Here is a 6017-nt window from a genome sequence, read left to right on the forward strand (position 1 = left end):
GAAAAAGCACTAAAAAATACAGGAAGAGGTATGGAAAACGTGGAGGAGTGGGAGAACAAAAGGAACGAGGCGGAAAAGACATGAAACAATAAAGGGGCAAGTAAAAGCAGCCACGAAACAAAAATGAAGGCGCTGGAAAGAGGTGGAGGACACGGAACGTAGGAGAACAGTATAAAACTGGAAGGGAAAACTGGAAAACAGTTGCACGAGGGTATGGGGCTGATATATATAAGGGTCCGTAGACCCGGGTCAAATAAATTGACCAAACATAACCGCCAAAAGCAAAAATGAAAGCTTCGCGTACCAATATAGTACAGAGACTGTATCGATAATTTTTTTGTTTTTTTGATGGATGCCCCGACCAATCGCATCTACTCTGGGACCAACTCCATTTCTTCCATTTCCACTCCACCCCAACCCAACAACAAAACCAGAAACAATTACTAGGAGCTTGTGAAGAGATTGATTGCTGGAGAGCTGGCTAGCTTAATTAATGTATATCCTGATAAATGAATGCATTATTGATGATACGTTCTGCCGTATGAATCTTTTGGGAAGAACGCGGCTTTGTAGGGGCAGGGAGCTGATAGGGGCCGGATAGTTTTGTTTTTGTTTTTATTTTTTACATACAGCCAGATAAGTTTAAGGAAATGGCTTTGGTTCCCTACACACCCTCCGAGTGGTGTGATATTGGCGCCCGTCTCTGGGACATGGTGTGCCAATGTGGCGACACCCAGGTGCAGATGACGTTCATTAATGGTAACCATATGTAGGATGAGACGGTGACCGTGGCCGCATCATCCACAGGCTTATGCTTGCTCATGGACCTCTCTCTAAGGCATGGAAGGATTCTACTCTCGTTGGCCGTATTGCAAATCTCCGCGCGCCTCGGATCCCTAATTTCAAGACACAAGTGCTCCTGCCCGCTATGGGGGCAGCCCGGGAGTTGGGGCACCAACAAGGGCTCATCACTGCTGAAAGGGAACGTCTGAATATTGATTGCGCGAACGCCGTAGCGGACGTGCGGAATCGAAATGCTCAGCTTAACTCGCAGGTTGAGGAGGCGCACATTAACCTATCGGTAAGGGAATCCACTATCGCCGGGGCCGGCAACCAGGTCCTAGAACTACAACAGCAGTTGGAAAACACTCGCGCCCAATTACGGGAGCGCGAATTCAACTTGGGAAGGCTCACTGGTCAACTCCAGGAACGGGAGGCACTCCACAATGCACAACAACCCGCGCGGGATGCGGAGACGGCGGGGCGGGACGATGCCCCCGCCACGCGATACGCTGCCAACGATGGCGTATCTACACTACCGCATCAAACTGATCTTTTGATGGCTGGAGGTGTGCCTAGCAGCGCCGCCCGACACAGTTCAGCAGCTTACAGACGCCCTCACGGTAATGCTGCGAGACCACATTTCCACCCTTCCACGCCGTTGCCTTACCGCGCTTCTCCCCTGGACGCCCAATTACCCATGGAAGAGGACCGCAGTTTCTGCGCATTCGACGTCACTACGTGGCCATCGCGCATATGGAATGAGGGCGCCTCCGGAGTCATTATCGACCTCCGGTGCGCATACCAATGCTGGCAACAGGACAACGAGAAGGTTGAACTTGCCTTTGACAATTTGGTTGAGTGGATCGGCGTGCTGGACGGCGGGCAGGATCCCACCGATCGGCTCATGAATTTGGGGAGGTCCCTACTGAATACATTCCGGATGCAGCTCATGATGGCATCCAATCCCGGCATCCGGCTTTCCAAAGTACGCGCCCGTCCTTACACCGCTGTTCACCAGATGGACGCTTATGCGAGGGCAGCCCAGCTTCTTGTCGATCGGCGAGAAACCCAACGCACTGTGCGATGCCAACGTTGTCATACCTATGGACACGAGGCTTCTACATGCAATGTGCGTCCGAGAGGGAATTACTTACAACACAGGCGCCCATCAACAAACGGCAGAGGGGCTGCCGCACGCCGCTCATGAATGCTGGCGACGGCAGCCCCATCCAACCCGCCACCTCCCACCAATCCTCACAGGCGGCGCGGTGCGCTGCCTATGCTCCACCCGATCTTTCAAATTGCCCGACGATTACGTCGGGAAGGGCAACGGAGCTTATCCGTAAACGACGCCCGACTGTGGTACGACGAATTACCGACATCCCCGCTTTGGGCCGGCCACAAAAGGAGGGCGAACGAGGTGGCTCGAGAGATGTGGGCGCCGTCAACGTGGGAGCGGGGAATGTCCCTAGCGGGGCAATTCACAACCTTTTGCCGCATGCACAAACGGCCAATGAACGAGGAGAGCTGCGCGGCCTTTTTGATGGCAATCGAAGTGGCGCCATCGACCCGACTGCAGTACGCCACGATGCTGCGGTCCATGTTGGAAATGGATCAAACCCCGCTGGGCATGGTGGTTCTGGGGTTATAAAAAATTGCGGCGCGATCGGTGGTGAAGCAGGCGCGCCCCTTGACAAAGGAAGGGATAGGTCAATTTATCCGCGGCCGAACCGATTGGAGGGAACGTGTTGTCTTACGACTCGCGTGGATAACGGCGAGCTGTTGGTTTGAGATTGCGGCCGTGACTCCCAACAATTCCACAATGGAGGCGGACGGGACCATAATTTCGGATTGGTCCGTGGCGCCGAGGACGGCGAGGGCGGATCCCCACCGCGCCTTTCGGTTCGTCCGGATACGAGGGCAGGACGCCTTCGACACTATAAAGCTATGCAGGACACTTTAAGAAAACAAAAAGCTTACGGCTCTTACGACTGCCCAAGTCTAACGCACTCTGGCTCCTTGGAATGCCACGGCGCATTCCATAAAACGGGGTGCGTTAAGACACGCTGCTCAAGTCGTGAAGACGTACAATTTGGACCCACACGTGATCTCGCCGTTGGAGAAACACGTCGAACCGGTCGACCCTCCCCAGGACACAGTTCGATATTTGTGGAGGTACACCACACTGCTGACCCAGGTGTCGGCGCTGGTCGCATTGATGTGAAGGGAGAAACGGCGGAAGGACAGGAACCCTGGCTGAGAGCAGAGGAGCGTTTTTTCATGATTTTCATCATCATGCTTCTACAATAACGAGACGCGCGACAAGGAGGCGTCTGGCCGCTCCACAAGATGAATACGTTATCCCGCCACAGCAGGTCAACGTGCCCGTATTGAATCTAGAGTGGATCAAAAGTCGGTTGAACCCGGCTACCTCGGAGAGGCTCATGCAAGTTTGGGGACTCGTCGGGCGGTCCCCTCTCCCTCCGTCTTCCTCCGGTAAAGCGCGTGAAGGCTCACGGAGGATTCCAACCACTGATGCGCATTTGTTACAAACAGCAGGAATAATCGAGGACGATTCGTCCACAATAACAGGCGGATGGATGATACCCTTCTCAGTTGTGGAAGAGAAAACCACCGGTTCACGACGACGATGGATCGCGTGGCCACGCGACAAGAACAGAGACGACCCTTATGAGGCGAATGTTCCTCTTTTACACATTTCCCATTATTTGCCGCCTGTGATGGCTGAGGCCGCTTCCTGCCTGGATGTGAAGGCATCCTTTTTTCAAGTCTCTTTACCGCGGGAGACTCGGCATCTCTTTCGATGCCGCGTGGACGACGGCACGCTGGTGGAGCTGACACGGCTCCCTGTGGGATACAAGGCCGGCCCAGAAATTCTCCAGATTATTAGCTCGGCAATTGCGGTGGTGACGGCGGTGGTTCACCGCCTCTGGGCTGCATCTTCGTTGGTCCGTATCGACGTATGGATCGGTAATATACGCATTGCAGGGTCAAAAAGCGACGTGACATTGTGGGAAGCCCAAGTGCTTCGTAATGCGGACAGTTGTCACGCATCCTTGGGGGAGGACCGCGAATCGGGCGCTACGCAGTACACCTTCCTGGAGGTGCAGTTTAATCACACTCACCGTGCGGTATCCCTGAGTGACAAGTTTGTCCTGTTTGTATGCGCCATGCCGGCGCCCAATTATTTAACCATCGCGGAAATGGAGGTTGTGGCGTCACGTTTTTTGTACGCGGCGGCCAATTTGTGCACGCGTTTATGCGACTACTACTCTTTCATCAAGGCAGTGCGACGACGATTGTCCGAACTTAACCGGGGACTGTGCAGTAGACATCCCCGGCCAACCGTCCGCCGGCAGCGGTTGGTTTGGGCAAAAGATTGCGACACATCATCGAGAACAATCGTAAGCGAACCATCAGGCCCACGGAGAAGGCATCGGCCGCCATCATCACGGATGCATCGCTCCATGGATGGGGAGCCGTTTTTATTCCAGACTCCGGCGACGTTTAAATTGCCGGAGGAAATGGGAGAAGAGGAAGCCTTTTCTTATCATGCAGGCCAAGGCATGTGCGGTACGCCTAGGCTTATCGGCCTTTCCCGCCATCTTGCCATCCACCATAGACGTTTGGGTGGACAATACTTCACCGCAAGGAGCTGCGAATAAAGGCAGCTCGAAATCGCACGCGTTGACGTGGGAGCTGCAACGGATATTTGAATTTTTGGACTCTCACGGAATACAGGCTTCCTTTGCCTACGTGCGGTCTGCAGAAAACCCCGCAGACGGCATATCACGCGGTCGTGTGTTTACACTTCAGGACTTGGCGAGGGGGTGGAACTTGCGAAGGGGAGCGGCGGTGTCTTGTGGTTGGAGGACCCCAAAGTCTGCCACCTCGTAAGTAATAATACGTAAATCCCAACTGAGGACAAAGGACCATGCTGGTGGTCCACAGAATTCTATATACTGAATAAAAGAAAAACATTGAAGCAATTACCTAACGAACCTTTTTCCCTAACTTGTTTGGTTTCCATAAATTTTCAGGATCCGGCCCGCGGCCCGGAAGATTATTCCAGGCCCCAAAATGAATTTCCAGACCGGAGAGTGGAGGAGGAGGACGCATTGTCTCCGGAGGGGTGAAAGAAAACGACAAAGATAAACCCGTTGACCGTCCCTTTCACTGGGCGCTTTGTTCCACAAGTATGAGAAGCCACTCTTGACCCTATGTTGTTGGAGCGGCGACTTGCGGTAACAAACTTAGTGATCAACTGCCCACTGTTTGGACTTTTTTTGTTGATCACTAAGAAACAACGGTAAAATGATCCACAAACGTGGATCCCCACACAACAAACGGCTTTGGAATATTATTCACCCCTGCATTTCCTTCCGTTCGCCGGTACAACTCTCGCTGCTTTCTGCGTTGGCGAGTTTCCTTTGTGTGTGAGTTTCTGTCTCCGTATTTTCCTTGACCTCTGTGTTCATTGCCTCTCAGCCACCCACTGGGCGCCCGCGTAGGCGAGTACCCGGGCGCCCAGGATCCGCCGCAGCCACCGCCGACTTGCCGGGTGGATTGCCCCGTTGGTCAGCATGACAAATGGTTCAAAGTCCAGCCCGTTGGCCAGTGCCCAGTAACGGTACTTTTGTCGTTTTTGCGTGAGGCGATCCCGTGCAGCGCGTAGTGCGTCTGCCTCTTCCATGGACTCCTCTGACACATATGCGGTGACCCGCCCGGCGTACGTGACGGTCACGTCGGTGATTGCGTACGTGTCGAGTCCCACGATGAGGATGTCCGGTCGCCGCCAGCTTGCCTCCGTCAGGCGCGGTTCCATGCCGCATTGGAATCCGCATAGTCGCAACCCATTTGCAAACGTCATGCTGATCATTTCGTGGCGTGTGGTCCGCGGGTTTTGCTGGAGTCGTGTGCACGTATGCACGTGCTCATTGGATGCGTCTGCCTCACATACGCACTTCTGTCCCTCCGGCAGCACACGCACCAGTAGTCGTTCCCGTAGGTAGGTGGAGAAACCCTGTCGTCCGCACGCACCTGCGGGTCCGTGAGGAGTCTGCCAGCGCCTGCCGCCGTGTTGGACACGAACACCTTGCGATCAGAAGTCTGCAGGGTTTCGTAAGGGTCGCTCTGGTGCTTTGCGTCCAACTCGTCGGTCAGGGCGCGTTGCTTCCCTTCTCGCCAAGACACGCGTACGCAAACTCCGCAAT

At 54.3% G+C, this 6017-nt stretch overlaps 1 non-coding gene across 1 annotated transcript, besides 7 other annotated features; it reads right to left on the reverse strand.

Moving 5' to 3' along the window:
• Nucleotides 1-1060: part of a sequence feature (heterozygous, non-Esmeraldo-like haplotype) that runs on past the window's edge.
• Nucleotides 233-333, reverse strand: Tc00.1047053507455.10. Its single transcript, XR_008255451.1, has one exon. It is a non-coding gene; the product is annotated as a spliced leader RNA, 5' partial (transcript).
• Nucleotides 446-622: a mobile genetic element.
• Nucleotides 446-4872: a mobile genetic element.
• Nucleotides 1061-4152: a sequence feature (areas not merged during assembly with more than two copies in the genome that could not be assigned to a particular haplotype).
• Nucleotides 4153-6017: a sequence feature (heterozygous, non-Esmeraldo-like haplotype).
• Nucleotides 4654-4872: a mobile genetic element.
• Nucleotides 5322-6017: a mobile genetic element.

The sequence above is a fragment of the Trypanosoma cruzi genome, genomic scaffold, assembly GCF_000209065.1.
Source record: "Trypanosoma cruzi strain CL Brener 1047053515835 genomic scaffold, whole genome shotgun sequence".
NCBI classification, from domain to species: domain Eukaryota; phylum Euglenozoa; class Kinetoplastea; order Trypanosomatida; family Trypanosomatidae; genus Trypanosoma; species Trypanosoma cruzi.